Source organism: Nanorana parkeri, unplaced genomic scaffold (assembly GCF_000935625.1).
Source record: "Nanorana parkeri isolate BGI_ZX_2015 unplaced genomic scaffold, ASM93562v1 scaffold12, whole genome shotgun sequence".
Taxonomy (NCBI): domain Eukaryota; kingdom Metazoa; phylum Chordata; class Amphibia; order Anura; family Dicroglossidae; genus Nanorana; species Nanorana parkeri.
The window spans coordinates 1,637,451-1,653,373 of NW_017306280.1; the positions used below are offsets into that span (position 1 = coordinate 1,637,451).

Consider the following 15,923-nt stretch of genomic DNA (forward strand, 5'->3'; position numbering starts at 1 on the left):
TAGGCCCTTCCTATTCCTGAAGCCTGCTGACTTTCATTCCCATACAGCTGCTAAAATCGCACTGTTAACCTTTTGTATTTTATGCTAAAAACAACAACAAGAATTACCCATAATTTAAATGCCATTGCTATACAGGTGATTAGTACTCAGCATGGAGCTCTCCTTTAATATGACATCAAAAATTATAAACAAACACTCCGGATCTGCGGAAGCCATCACTTTAATTACGCAGTGTGTCATGCAAAGCTTTCTGCACCTGTCACATTTAATAAACACACCTAATATTAATTTACTTCTATAGGCTTATTTGTAGCAAATCCTGCTTCTTACAGCAATAAAAAGATAAATTATATGGTCTGAAGGTGGACATGAGAGAGACTGATGATCAGAAAGTAAAAATGTGTCTGTAGGAGAAGATCAACCATAAAACCTTTATGTAACAAGTCAATAAGCAATGTGTAAAATCGGTTCTCCTTCATTAAACAGGCTGCAAATTCTGATTGGTTTACATATATAAATCAACAACATTGTCCTTTGCCACAACTGAAGACGGCTAAGTTCTCTTAGAACTTTTTATTAGCTATGATTATCATTGCATAAACAAGCTTTCTAACCCATTCAGTCACTCATTCCCTCCAAAAGTGCCCCCCTGGAACATTAGATAATCATCAGTCAGACCCATAGATGGACTGCAATAGTAAGAAAAGAAGCTGCAAAGAAAAGGTGTCCAACCTCCTAGGAAATGCCTGGTAAAGGAGGGGTTATGTGGAGTTGACATACAATTTCTTTTGTCTCTCAGTGTCCCAAACTTCTGAGGGCGGCAGTATAACCTAATTGTTTCTGAATTTCTCTGTCCCTCAGGATTAAAATAAGAATTGCCTATCCAGAAACACTCTTCAAGAAACCCAAAGCCTCAAAAATGGCTTCACACATTTTTCTTAAGGTATACCGTATTTGTAAAAATCTCCAGCATTGACCATGGCATCCAAGATACAGGAGCTCGTTGGTTCCTTCAGGAAGATGTTTGCTTCAGGTTAGGTTCACATCTAAGTGATTTATTGTGCGGATTTAGCAGTGCAAAACAGAGATTTCTATTCAAGTCTAAGGAAACCGTTCACACCTTTGGGATTTGTCGTATGTTACAAAATCGCCTGTCCCGCAAAAAGGTGCAGGAGTTATTTTCGGGTGGACGGGTGGATTTTCGTAGACATCTCTAGGCATTGAAAGCCGCCCAAACAAAAACGTGTGAAAACAGCTCGCCAGCGCAATCGCCTAGGTGTGAACCTAGCCTGAAGCATTCTTCCTTACGTTCTCCTGCTTTCAAATCTAAAATTCTATGCAGTCGGTTTTTAGGATTTGTTCTAATCTAAAAGCCTTTAGCAAAATCCCTTAGGCTATGCGAGGAACCCAATAGGAAACTTGTTAATGCGCCTCCATTGGAGAATACTTCCTTTCCATGTGGCTCATTCTGGGGTCACAGATGTACAAAACATACCAGATCCTCAATCTATCTTCTGCCATTGTTCTCAGTACCTGAGGGAATTGTAACAGTCTTGTTCTGAGCAAAAAGATGCAGGTGAGAAAAGCATTACATACAGCACTGAGCTCCAAGCAATAAACAGCCAGCAAATAACTCCAACAACAGACTTCATACCAAGGTGACAGGAGAGTTGGTCTAACTGACTGTAACGTTAATGTCACAAGAGAACATCAGGAGCTGTGGCGTGTCACTGTGTGTATTTTTCTTTTATTCAAGGAATCTCAGTGCTTCAATGAGAAACAGGTTACAGTTACTGCTTAATACTGACCAGTATTAACATCTCTAAAACCTTTGGGGAACATGCTAACGAGAGGGGACCAAGACCTGTGGAAAAGCAATACTGACTGCACCTACCCAAGCTAACATTAAACAAGCTGCTTTTTGGTTTATACTCCCACACTGTCTCCTTATGTACTTCTAAAGAAATCAAAGAAACAATGAGGATTTTTTATTATTATTTATAAGCAAGGTGTGAGAAACGGAGCTTCCATCTGTACTTGTTGCTGGCCAAGTTGGATTTCACAAAGGAGACCCATAGGCCTTTGCACATCAAGTCTTATTGCAGGACTTGAATTTTGGATGTGCTAAGCCTGGATTTGATGGCCAATTCACTAATCTCAGCCTGAACACCACGATATTCAGCTTTATAATACAAACAGTATTTTTCCTGATCCTGGCATCATTACTCATCTATTGAGTCACTTGTTTAGAACAAATTTGCAAGATGGGATTCAGACTTAACTACCCTTAGGCTGGGTTCACACCTAGGCGTATTGAATAAGCGCGTTTCATGACGTGCGTTTTTACCGCTACTTGGCTGTATCCCAATGGAAACGCGCAACAAAAACGCCCCAAAGAAGCTCCTGTACTTCTTTGGGCGTAGGGCGTTTTGTAGCGCGTTCATACGGCCTGTAGTACGCCCAGGTGTGAACCATACCCATAGGAAATAATGGGGTTTCGGTGTTTGAACGAGCTACAAAACTCCCAGGTGTGAACCAGGCCTTAGACAATGACCCGAAACAAGCATGCAGTCAGTGATATCTGTAAATACAGGGTCAGGATGTGGGTGCTGAAGCTTGTGCCTTTAGAAAACTAAGTCTGTAATGGCAGCTCCCACATTTCTCTCCTCACTTCATTGCAAACCTAGACATGTCATGTTAGCTGTCCAGTACCCAAGACAATGTTTCCTTTATGAACTTTTTTGTCGCCCCATGAGCTTGAGATTCTCTAAAAGGTTGGCAGTGTGTAGCGCTACAGGAAACTGGGGGGTGTGGCCAAAAGATCAGAATTTTTACAAAGATGGTTTGATAGTGACAGGCCTGCAGGTCATTCAATTATAGCAATATGGGCCTCAAATCAAACAGTGCCTACTTGGTCCTACACATACAAACGTGTCCATAGCGCCAAACTCTGGTAATACATGGGCAGATATGGCAATAGGTGGGGAACACACTGATCATGATAAATGAGCAAAAAGCTGGTAGGTATGGCAATATGCAGAAAACAAGCAGGCAGCGGCAATACTGTGCAGACAATGGTGGCAGCACATAGACCTTAAAATGGGCCCTTACTCCATCCAGGCTTCCAAACTGCATGCAACAATCCCTGTCTTCCTTGGCCATACATATTTTCCCTGTGGCCAGTGGGAGGCCTTGGAGGAGGAGATAGCACTTTCCCAGCGCAGTGATTCTACACAGTGCTACCTCTACACTCTGGCCATTTTGTAGCTGAAACAGTGACACCAATGCCAGTATTCCAGTCAGCCTGTTGGCATCTGAGTTGGAGGAAACTTCTGGAGACCTAGTAAACAGGATGCCCACGTCCAAGCCTTCCCTAGTCTATACAGTACAAAATATCAATTTTACCTGGAATTCCAGATAATAGTTCTATGTGTGAATTTTATTGATCCGTTTTCAAGGTCATGGTCAATCTAGATTTCCCTTGGATCCCAGCGGTCATACTGAGATGCCATAAGCTATATAATGATACACATTGCTCTGGCTCCCAAAATGGCTGACTTCGGTGAGTTTAGAAGTTGTATATACAGTACTTTAGCTTCAGAAAAAGATCACTTTGTTTTGTTCTTATGTACTTGCTTGCTTCTCCCTTGTAACTGACAGGCCTTGTTTGCTTCTTTGATCTCTGCTCGGTACATGTCAGGCCTGAAACTATCCATTAACAAAAAATCGCGTGTCGTGCATATTCAATCGCGTTTGATTGTTCCTTTTCATTGCTCCGGGTTGTCAAGCCCGCTTGTCACAAAACCATTATACAGATCGCTATTTATAAAACAACTGTCAGGGATGGCCGTGCAGGCAGTAAATGACTGTTTACAAAATTGTTGAAACCGCAACATACAAAGGAATCTTCAATCAGCTGCCAAGCTTTATGTTCTGAAGTTGGAGGTGAACAACATTACTGGACTATTTCATAAAGAGGGCAAAGACTGGCATGAAAATTATAGATCAAAGTGTAAGCATGGGGGCAGATTATTAGTTCACGTTCAAAGATACCGGCTATCAGCTGTGTCTGCAGCTTCTGTTCTTTTATATTGGAGGTAACATGTCCTGAGCAAGTTCCTGGTAAAGAAGATCATTACAGCTAACAGGATTTGGACAGAACCAGTATGGCTAACTCAAATGAAGATCATTCAATCACAGGTAGCAAGCTGTGTATGGTCAGCTCAACAGGTCAAAGTAATAAAAAGCGGCTTTGCGCTACAAGTTGTAAAGAAAATTCTGATGGGGAAAATTGAGGTTTGTGGGTAACTTGTGATAATTGTTTTTTCACGCAGTCAGTTTTAAGAAACCCGCACTATATGTTAGTTATGTGTTCCTATTCATACAACATTAAAAAAAAAAGTAAACTCAAAATGTGTTACCTTTCTATGTGATTGTTGGAGCAGAATTATACATAGGACTCTAGGCAGCTTCTAGTGGTTAGAATAGATGGCAGTGTGCAGATACGGGAACAGACTGAGAGACATATAAATTATTATTATTATTTATAAAGTGCAGTAACATACAATGCTTTGAGATCTGTAACCCTTCTTCAGGACAGACAGTCCTGCACATCAAGTTTACAAGCAATAATGAGATCTGCCAGCACAGTACAGTCGGGGTTAATTGTGGCAAGAAAATTCCTAAACAGTGAGAACTAAGCAGTCCTGGAGTTTCCAGAAAAGAACATCTTAAAAAGGTAAGCTGCATAGGTGTGGGCAGCCTATTGCATTAGGGTGTGCACACACAAGTGGATTACATCGATGGATCCATTTTATTTTTTAAATAAAGGACTTTTTTCAAAATGTGTAGTGTGTTTATTTACTTTTAACCCTTTAGTGAATGAGTAAAGGAGGCACTTGTCCCCATCAGCATGGGGATACACTTCCAATGCTGAGGGCACGTGGCCTGGTATGTCTGCTCGATCGCCCACCCCCTTTACTGCCCTGCCGGGCCTGTGCTCAGATCAAGAGTCTGGAAATAATTTCAGGGGGGACCTCATGTTTTTTTTCCTCCCATTTTTTTGGGGGGTGGGGTTTTCCCTCTGTTTGCAGCATAAACATTGGAGTGATCAGCTGGTCACTCCAGTTTTTGTAAATAACTGGGGACACACAGTACCATGAGTCCCCAGTACCATAAGGGATGTGCAGGGTCTTTGGCAGACTCTGCCTGAGACCCTGCAGAGCCAACCAGAGATCCTTTACAGCCCACCTGACACCCCGGCTTCCCTACAACACTAAGGCCTCATGGGCACAGCTTAGAGCCCACCCCTTTGTCCCACCCCTTCCTGTTCAAGACATTTGGTGTAACCTGTCAAGTCGCTGGATACAGCTTCTGACAGGTTGCGCTATTAGGCCTCATTCCCACAGCTTTGAGTTGGCCCGTACAGATCCATGCGGCGTGCACAGCCGTATCGGGCAGTTCTTGGGAAGGACAGGTGCTGCGTGTGATTGTACGCAGCAGCCTGTTCTTCTCTATGGGAGGACGCGGCTGTACGCTTACCCGAACTGCACATCCGTGCAGGTGTCCGTGCTTGGACACAAACAGGATCCATCCTGCCTGCATACGAGTATGGACACCCGCACAGATGTGCAGTTCGGGTAAGCGTACGGCCGCATCCTCCCATAGAGAAGAACAGGCTGCTGCGTACAATCATACGCAGCACCTGTCCTTCCCGGGAACGGCCTGTTACGGCCGTGCACGCTGCACGGATCTGTACAGGCCAACTCAAAGCTGTGGGAATGAGGCCTAATAGCGCAACCTGTCAGAAGCTGTATCCAGCGACTTGACAGGTTACACCAAATGTCTTGAACAGGAAGGGGTGGGACAAATTTAGATGGGGGGGGTGCCAAGTTTCATCTTGCCTAGGGCAGCACGAAACCTAAATACACCGCTGGTTGATAGTTATTATTTTCTGAATGAATGGGAAGCCTCTGTACTGAGTGCCGCCCCTCTTCTCCCTGCTGCACTGAGCCCAGGCTGCACCTCCTCGCACCTGCACCCTACGACCCTTTTCAGTGGGCTAAGGAAAATATGTAGTGCTTGAACAAGTGGGTTTGTATTTTCTCCAAGCTCAGATTAATTGAAGATGACAATATCTGCTACTACAAGGATTTAGAAGGTAAGTCAGGTGACCAATGAGAGTGTCAGGATGAAAACCTGTGCCATATGGTGGGTTACCATGCAAAATTCTCCCATCACACTGAAGACAAATAATCAGTTGCAACACGGTTAAAGCCAACTTTTGTTTTCAACTTTTATACTCTACTAACATTGCTACTGAAGGTCTTTAAGTCAAGGCCCTTAATCATAACCACCTTTTCCACAAGAGACCTGGGACCAGTGTCAGCAAGCCACAAGGGGCCAGTACCAGAGGAAGGAATAAAGTGAAAGGGGTTCAAGTGACACACAGCCACCCCCTTGTCCCTCCTACTACTGGTTTGTTTTTTAAAGTTTGTACCCAGTCAGCCAGAGCCTTGTGCTATATAACTGTTGAAAGATCCAAACACATGTATTCAGGATAAGAGAAAAAACAAAACCTAAAAGGATAGTGCAGGAGATAACTGATATTTCCCTTTAAGCTCTGTTCAGACCTCTGGGAAAACCAGTGAGCCAATCACACAAACAGAGAATCAGATTTCTGGGGGGTATCTTTTAAACATCCCCTGAAATCTGTTGAAAAAAGAATGACATTTGGATTTTTATTATGCACATTTAAAAAGGAAAAGGTAATAGTCAATAACAATAAGTTTGAAAGTAGCTTGAGGATAATTGAGATATATAAAGTATTAAAGTTAAATCTTCCTTTCTTCCTTTAAATATGCAAATAGCTATGTGGATTTTGTTACATGTAGCCATTGATGTAGCAAACAGAGCATTGTTGTGATATAGAACATCCTCTCTGGTGGTGAAGTATTGTCTCCTGGGCTATAAGTTGCTCTCCTTGACAAGCTAAACACTTACAGCTGTTACACTGTGCTTAACTGCCAAAATGCCTCCTCACATCCTCCGCATCCCTGCAAGTAAGACATGAGGGATGATATGTCATAAAAGGAGGAGAAAAAAAGTAAACTGCGCTTGCGGTGATCGATGGCTTCTGGAGCTGCAGAACTGCAGTTCAGGATAAACGTCTGTGCTGTCTTTATTGTTCAGATAGTATGGTAAGTGTACCGGTGGGCATCATAACTCAATGGTTATTCCTTCTCCAACTGGTATGAGGGGTTTCTGATCTTCCGGGTCACATGTTATAGAGACCCTACACAGGTACAGTATTGGCCAGTTCTAAGGGCTACTTTGTGGGTCTAAATTGTCTGAGACAGTGTGAGATGGCTAGGACTAGTAATGTGCAATGGATTCGATAAAGCTGAACTCTAGCGTATAAAAGTTCAAATGAATAGCCCAATCCGGAGCTTGTTCCTTCCCCCAGTATTTCCTTTCCGCCACTAGATAGCCTCGTTTTTCCAAGTTGTATGACATTCAGCCAACTTTCCCTGAGCCCAGGCTGTCATAAAACCACCCCCCAGACACTGAACTGTGCTTGGTACATGTACAGTAGAACAATATGAACACTACACGGTGGAACACGGTAATCCATCACATGTTGTTCATGGTGTCAAACTTCCTACTGTCTATGTGTCTGTGAAGCTTCTCATTCATCCAGGTCATGGTATATCTGTAAAGAATAAGTCAAAGCAACTGGACTGAAAAAAAAATACAGCAATTAGAGTTGCCTTGACTTATTCTTTACAGATATTCCAACTTCCTATAACTAAAAAATAGGACATGAGGACGACTTTCAGAACAAGGTATTTAGACAACATATAAACCCCCTACCATGAACCTCAGTTACTAAGATCATGAAAAATTTGCACACAAAGAATTATTTAAACCCACTGAAGAAATGTTACTTTTCTGCTAAGGTCCATTCACTCAGCCTAAGGGCCTATTCACCCATCCTGCCCAAAGCGGTGCATTAACAAGTGTTATGTCATGTGTGAACAATTGTTTTCGGTAATGCACCACAATGGTCGGAACATCAGATATGCACCATTTTTGCTGATACAAGGCACAGTGGTGAGCTACTGCTTGGTGCAATGCAAGTGCATTCCTTTAGCAAGTTGGAGTGCTTTTTAAAAATCAATGCGCATGGTGGGTTACATTAACAAGCGCAATACTGTAATGCATAAAAGGAGTAAATGAGCCCTCATACTATATTTGAAAGTATTAAATGTAATAGTTTAGGGTTTGATTGAAACATTTTCCTATTAACTATCAAAAGCGTTACATTACACTATAAATTAGATCAAAAAGAGGGACAAATTAAGAAGCAAAGAGGGGGAGAGCAATGCCCCCCTACCAAAAATAAAATAAATCAAACTTATAAAGAAAATATGTGCACGCTATGGGGTGGGTCATTGAGCAGGCGCTTTGTGGCTGATTCATTCAAGCTAAAGAAAATCGTTTATTTTATATTAGTTTTCTGTTCTCCAGCTTTAAGAGCAGAACAGCAATCCAGAGGAGAGCCCTCCTGAGTAATAGACTAAACTCACACTGACCATACACACGTTGATTACAATAAAAGCTTCTTGCAGTTAGTAGCCTGTCAGAGCCTCTAGTAAAAATTTTTTATCCCTATAACTTAATTATGCCACAGAATTTGTTAATTTAAAAAAAAAAAAAAGAAAAATTGTCGGAGGGTTAAAGTGACATTAAAACCCTCAGATTTTTTAACATAAAACAATAGTGTAATGTGTGCCTTACTGTAATCCATGGTAGTTTCCCTTCTCTTTGCTGCTCTTCCTTTTAAATCTGTATCTGTTCTCATGCTCTGCAGAACTTCTGTTTTGCAGCAGACTGCCTTGTCTCAGGAATGGATACACGGTGTCTGTGTATACGTTTCTATAGGCTTGTAACCTGAGCCAGCACTACAGGAAGAGGCCCTGAACTGAAAAGGGAAGTTCTCCCCGAGGATGAGAAGACATGAGGATTTAAAAGGAAGAGCAGCAAAGATAAGGGAAACTACCATGGATTACAGTAAGGCACACATTACACTATTGGTTTATGTTAAAAAATCTGAGGGTTTAATGTCACTTTAAAGCTAGCTGAGAAGGAAGGATAATTGTATTATCAATCATATGTTTTACTTAATAAGATTTGAAATTTCAAATCTGCTGCATACAGTATATGGTATAAAAAGGTTACAACATTGTGGTTGTTGAATACACTCCCCCTAGGTGGCAAGAGCATATATGTATACTGTATGTGTCTGCTAGGATGAAGTGGTTGTGTAGGTGGTAGACATGGCACACCTCTTCCATCCTTCCCTTGTGCCATTATGGCAGCATAAAGAGATCAAAGAAACAGCGTCTTCGCCTTATGTGATACCATTTTATAAATCAGACATCCATTCTAGTCACGTTTAGTCCAGATAACATCAGCAAACAATTTTGTGATCAATAACCCAAGTACGGAACAAAGAAGATGAAGAGACCCTTCAGCTTGTGATGATGGACAATAGCGAACACATTTCAGGGGTTAAACAAAATGATTATGGCAGCATGTTCAAAAGGCTTAGCGCCAAGGGGCTTCGGTTGACAGGCTTTGGGTTAGTGTCAATAGACAAATGCGGCTTGCTTCTAAAATCATCCAGAGTTCACTGACAAATTCATTTGGCCTGCAGTTTACCTCCTTCTTACCTGCGCTTGAGACGCCTGCATCAACTTGCTTTACGCAGCTTTTGCAATCCTATTGACTTACATGGGGAGGGAAGCTGTTCTAATGTGAACAAAAGTCCATTAACAGACCCTTAGTAATATGGCTCCTTTAACTTTGTTGCCATAGCCATTTTTTTTTCATTTTGTGCACACATACTAAAATGCACATAAAAATTGTATATAAAAATTCACCTAAAACCCTAAAAGCCGAGATTGTGTAGGATAAAATGATGATAGTTTCAATTGTATATACATTTTTTGTTTTTTTTCCAATTTAATTTATTAAACTTTAATAAAAAAAAAAAACGTTGAACTTGTGACATGTTCTCTTTAAAGAGACATCAAGGGTCTATTAGACTTCTAACGTCATCTCTGCAGTTGAAGCTGATCAAGCAATTCTTCCCTGGTGCCCGGGGTATGAGAGCCCTGAACATGGAAGTGCTCAGAAATTAGCGCTTCTGGGTTCATACTACCTATGGGAGAACAGCAGAGGATTTTCATGGATTCTCCAGCTTTTCTCTCTCCCAACACCTGCCATGGAGATCAGGGACAGGCACAGGTGAGCCTTGGTGTGTGTGTGTGTGTCATGTTTTAAAAGCACATAGAAGTGATCTGGGGGCTGTAAATCTTGTCAACCATGTTTTATTTACCCCCCGCCCCACACACACACTGTCTTAATCTCTACAAGATAAGGCTGAATTATTCTGTAGTCCAAGGAAAGGCCTGGACTGGATCGGCTGATCAGACTCCATCAGATAACACCGGATAACATAACGCCATCAGATAACACAGAAAGTGTTCACAGGACAGCTACATTTCTGAGAAGATCAACATGTACCGGTACTTTTTACCTCAATGTCCAAGTTACCCGCCTCCTTTACATGCGACGCACAGTCCAGAAATGGTAATTTGTTATTTTGTGCTCCTTCCCATGTAAACTTGATGTTTATGCCAACAGAGTTTATGTGTTCACTAGAAGCTTGTATTTAGAATGTTCTAATCTTGACCCATGCATCGTTTGACCCATGTATCGTCTGCATACCTGAACCAATGACTCGGTGTTATTCCCCTAAAAGTGTTTAAGGCTCTCTTCTCTACCTTTTCCATGTACAGGTTAGCTACAACAAGAGATGCAGTTGATTCCATAGCAAAGCCATGTTAACATTTATAGAAGTTATTCTCGTACTTGAAATAGGTGGTGTTGAGGGAAACCTCTTCAACATTACAGAACAAGTCAAGTTGACAAACTACAACTATATGCATTTTAACTGCAAAACCTTAATTCTGAATGCTCATCATAAGCAAGATAAATCACAAATATGGATGACAGCCTATGTGTAGCACTGACTGTACTATTTTGATGATACTAATGGAGATGTATTACTTATGACATGATAAATTAGAACAACTATATTTAAATCATTGCATGTGATATTTGCGCACAGCATGTATAGACTGAACAAACAAAGGCTTGCCAGCATTGCCACTTCATGCTGAGTTGTGCTAACAAGGGTGGATTATGAACTATGCACAAGAGGGATGCATTATCATATAGATGTAAACATCATATAGAACTGATGGAACATCATATTCAAACATGTTGCTAGGTTAGGAACCTGGATGATATTCAGTACTACAAGCTTGTGGCCACAAACAGACCCAATTAGTCTGTTACAGATGTTCATCATGGACAAATGAACAAAGAAACTATAGGGCAGGAAGAAGGACTGAATACTATATAAAAAGCCAAACATCGTAAGAATCAGGAGCATGTTTAGAAATGATCACCATATTGACATTGACAATATAATCAGGTGGAGAGAACATAATAACTTGGTTGCATGAAATTATTACTATACCATTAATTTTTACAAAATATAAGTATTATAAAGTGGTATTTATCATTGTAAAAGTGCAGTGTGACAGAGATCTTATAGGGATTTTTTTCTAGTAAGACAGCTTTACTGCTATACAGAAAATGCTAAAAGGGATAATATTTATAGCTGATCTATGCCACCCCATCCCCCCATTAAGCGCTGGCATAAATTTGTATATATATATATACATACATACATACATACATACATACCCTAATGTCACTTTTACTCATCTAAAACCATGGTCACGTGACATTTCAGCCCGGAGTGTTCCCTCTTCTTCTGTTTAGAGAAGACGAGATCCTTCTTTGGGTGTCCACAACATGCAGGCAATGACATGGACACTTCCTATTGGCATTTCAATGGTGGAGTCCTCTCAGGATCCAGAAAAGGAGTAGCATAGGGGATATACCCCTGTCCCACTCCTGGAGACAGCGCCAGCGATGGACGCGGATGGTGGACTTAGACATGTAGCTTGCTTTACAAGGCAAGAAAAAACAGCTAGATGGGGTAGGGGGTAAAATTTTGCATAGAGATGGGCTTTAACTCTTTGCCATCCGGCCCATTGTAAATAAATGGCTGGACAGCTCACTTATAACGGCAAGTGGGCATTTTTAAACTTCCTGTTCAAACTGCTCAAATTGTGTACAGCTTGCTATGGCTGTTCCATACAAGCGTTCGGGCAGCTCTTGTACGGTGCGAGGCAGTGTGTCCTCTCCTCCGCCACTGGCTATCCCGGGCTCCACTCTCCTTTATCGGCTGATCTCCCTCTGATCACTGGACTTGGAAGTGATGTGTATTACATCATGTCCGCTTTCAGTGTGTGTCATTTCTTTGGCTGCTGTAGGCGGAGAAGAAGCTGATCTTTGCTTCATCAGCTTCTTTGGGGTCCCTAGGTGACATTAGGAGTCTGATAGACCACTGATGTCTCCATTATGAGGACCTGTTACTGTATCTGTGCTATCAAATGGGGGATTGTTAGCCCCCTATGTGATAGCAATAAACTAAAGTAAAATAAAGATAGTCGCATAAAAAAACCCCCATAAAATTTGTAAACATTTTTTTCTTTGTAAGTCCCCTGCCCCCACATACAAATGTAAACGCGCATTGGAAGTGCCTACGTGCGAAACTGACAATTGTGCCACACGTTACATATCACCACGAACGCCAATTTTGGGTATGGCATTTTGTTGCAATTTTGCGGGTGCATGCATATTTAAAGTTTGCCATGTTTGGTATCTGAATACCTGACATAACCCCATCTTTTATATTTTGCCCAAAAATTGGGTAACACAATGTTTTATAACATAAACGTAGGGAAAACAGTTTTTTTTCCAAAATATTTTGTATTTTATTCTCTATATAGTAAAAAATTAAAACCCAAGTGGTGATTAGATACCATCAAAATAAAGCTCTATCTGTCCCCAAAAAAATTATATAAAATTGATTTTGTTGCGGTGTTGCATGACCGAATAAATGCCAGTTATAGTACCTCAGCACAGAATAATGAAAAATGGTATGGACAGGAAGGGGATTCAACACCACGGTCATCAAGTGAATGTATATAATTGTTTTCTTTATTTCTTATCATTGTGACTATAAAAAAAAACTTTTCTTAAGTGGAACTGTAGATGTCTTTTCACATTTTCCATAATCTCTCTTTGCTTCTTTAATGTAAAGTCTGTTTAAAATGTTCAACAGATGAAACCAAAATGTGCCCCTACAAGAAGATGCAGTGACTGATTCCTTACAGGACAACTATATCTGATGTTTCATTTAGACAAAGTGAGACAAAAGGCGAGTAGCTTTTGCTCTGCGGTCCTTTTAGCTAACCTATGGTGCTCAGAGAATCATTTGTCATGTGTTATATGTTAAAAAAAAAAATATTAAATAATAATAATATACTGGGGATACCATGAGCCCGACACAAATGTTTCTGCAGAATAATGAAATCCCACTTTTGGCCAATAATGTACATAAAAATATTCCACAACTTGTCTCAAGAAAAAAACAAACTGAAGAACAAGATGTCTCGAAGTGACAGATCCTCGTCAACTCAATGCTTCTAAAATGAAATGCAACTTTTTTTTAATTGAGCTATAGATGTCTTTAAGATGTCATTTTGTAATATCAGCTCCCACACACTTTAACGTTTATGAAGTTTAAACTGGAGACTTGCCAGGAAACATGTATATTACCACATTCTACTTTGTAGCCTTTTAATATTGTATTACTCCATAAATTGATAATTGATAATAAAAATAAAACTTTTTTTCCCCCCACAAATTTCATCAGTGAATTTTCTGGAAATATTCTAAGCTAAATTAAATTCCTGTGACCAATTTTCTCTCGCCTGCGTGAGCGGAGCGTTAAGCTGGAACCCATATAGGCTCCGCTCTGGCCTTGTACTGGCTGCTAAAAGGTTTGTGGAATAACTGCTGGCAATGAACAGTTTAATGCGGCATGACAGACTTGATAGCAGGGAAGCTTTACTTTCTCACCCACAAGCAACAACTTCTTATCAGTGTTAGTCACAGTTTAAATGACCTACATTCTGAAAGTGGGTTTACCAGAACATCTTGAGGGAACAAAAACAGTTACTTTTTTTGCGCTCCGTTAACCATTATTTGTATCTAAAATGGCCTTGTAAGTATACACTTAATTGTGGGAAACTCCAACCCCTTCCGGAAAAACATTTTAATTGTTATGGTTTCCTCATACCTGCAACATTCTGACCCATGACTAGCAGCATTACCCCAACATTTATATTCCTGACACTTATCAGAACTGAAAAAGTGGCTTGGCTAAGCTATAAAACATCTTCAGCCATACAGAACAAGTCCAGTTGAATGTGACTAACTACCACTACTACTAACTATACCATGACCTGGATAAATGAGAATCTTGACAGACCTTCTGACCCGTGAGCACAAATGTAAAATTTAGTTTTTGGTTCTAGCTCATACCCACTATACTAAAGGAAAAGTGTTTCTATTGCCGTTTCTGTCCTCTTTGATGTGACTCTGCTTATTTTCTTGTTCTGGCAACCTTACAGGAAGGAAAAGCAAAATGTCTGCAAGAAGGACCTGGCCAGCAACAAAGAGTTGACAGCAGTTCTAACCTTCTCAAAAGAAAAAGAACTTGCGGCTTTGGAGTGTACAGTTGTGTGAAAAAGTGTTGGCCCCCTTCCTGATTTTTCATTGTTTTGCACGTTTGTCACACTTTAATGTTTCACTTAAAAGTAGGGATGCACTAATACCGATACTGGTATCTCTACCGACACTGGGCATTTTCATGAGTACCCATACATCAACTTTGTCTCGTCAGTCCACAGAATATTTTCCCAAAAGTCTTGGGGATCATAAAGATGTTTTCTGGCAAAACGGAGACAAGCTTTTATGGTCTTTTTGCTCAGCAACGGTTTTCATCTTGGAACTCTGCCATGCCGGCCATTTTTGCCCAGTCTCTTTCTTTTGGTGGAGTCATGAACACTGACCTGAATTGAGGCAACTGAGGCTTGCAGTTCTTTGGATGTTGTTGTGGGGTCTTTTGTGACCTCTTGGATGAGTCGTCGCTGCGCTCTTGGGGTAATTTTGGTTTGCTGCCTACTCCTCAGAAGGTTCACCACTGTTCCATGTTTTCGCCATTTGTGGATAACGGCTCTCACTGTGGTTCGCTGAAGTCCCAAAGCTTTAGAAATGGCTTTATAACCTGTTCCAGACTGATAGACCAGAGTTAAGTTATGTTTTAACAGGGTGGGCAAACACTTTTTCACACAAGGCCATGCGGGTTTGGATTATGTTTTCCCTTAATAATAAAAACCATCCTTTAAAAACTGCATGTTGTGTTTACTTGTGTTATCTTTGACTAATATTTAAATTTGTTTGATTATCTGAAACAATAAAGTGTGACAAACGTGCAAAACAATGAAAAATCAGGAAGGGGGCCAACACTTTTTCACACAACTGTAGTTGTTTTTTTTGATCTTCACCCCTTAGTGGAAGCCACATACCTAAATACTACTTGCCTTGCTCCTGAGATGTTCGCTGTGAGAACCTTACTGGCATCGCACAGCATGTAACTGCATACAGCTCCTACTCCATAGAGACCCCGCTCACTCCATTTATTCCTATGGCTATGGCATTTAATCATGGAAGTACAGCTCCGGCGAAGGAATGAATGCGATGATCTGAGCTCATGCGCAGTAAGAGTTAAGCGTGGCTGGGACCTATTTGTACACAGTTTCTGCTGCTGTGGGATGGCCACAAAGTGGGAAGGATGGAGTTCAGCTGAA

General features: G+C 40.9%; 1 long non-coding RNA gene across 1 annotated transcript in view; it reads left to right on the forward strand.

Annotated features, from left to right (window-relative positions):
• The first annotated feature begins 2,629 nt into the window (after window positions 1-2,629).
• LOC108787003 overlaps window positions 2,630-15,923 on the forward strand; it is a 22,026-nt gene continuing 8,732 nt past the window's right edge. The window contains exons 1-2 of the long non-coding RNA XR_001941239.1: window positions 2,630-2,640; window positions 7,720-7,724. This is a non-coding gene — a long non-coding RNA (uncharacterized LOC108787003). The remainder of the gene's footprint in view (window positions 2,641-7,719; window positions 7,725-15,923) is intronic.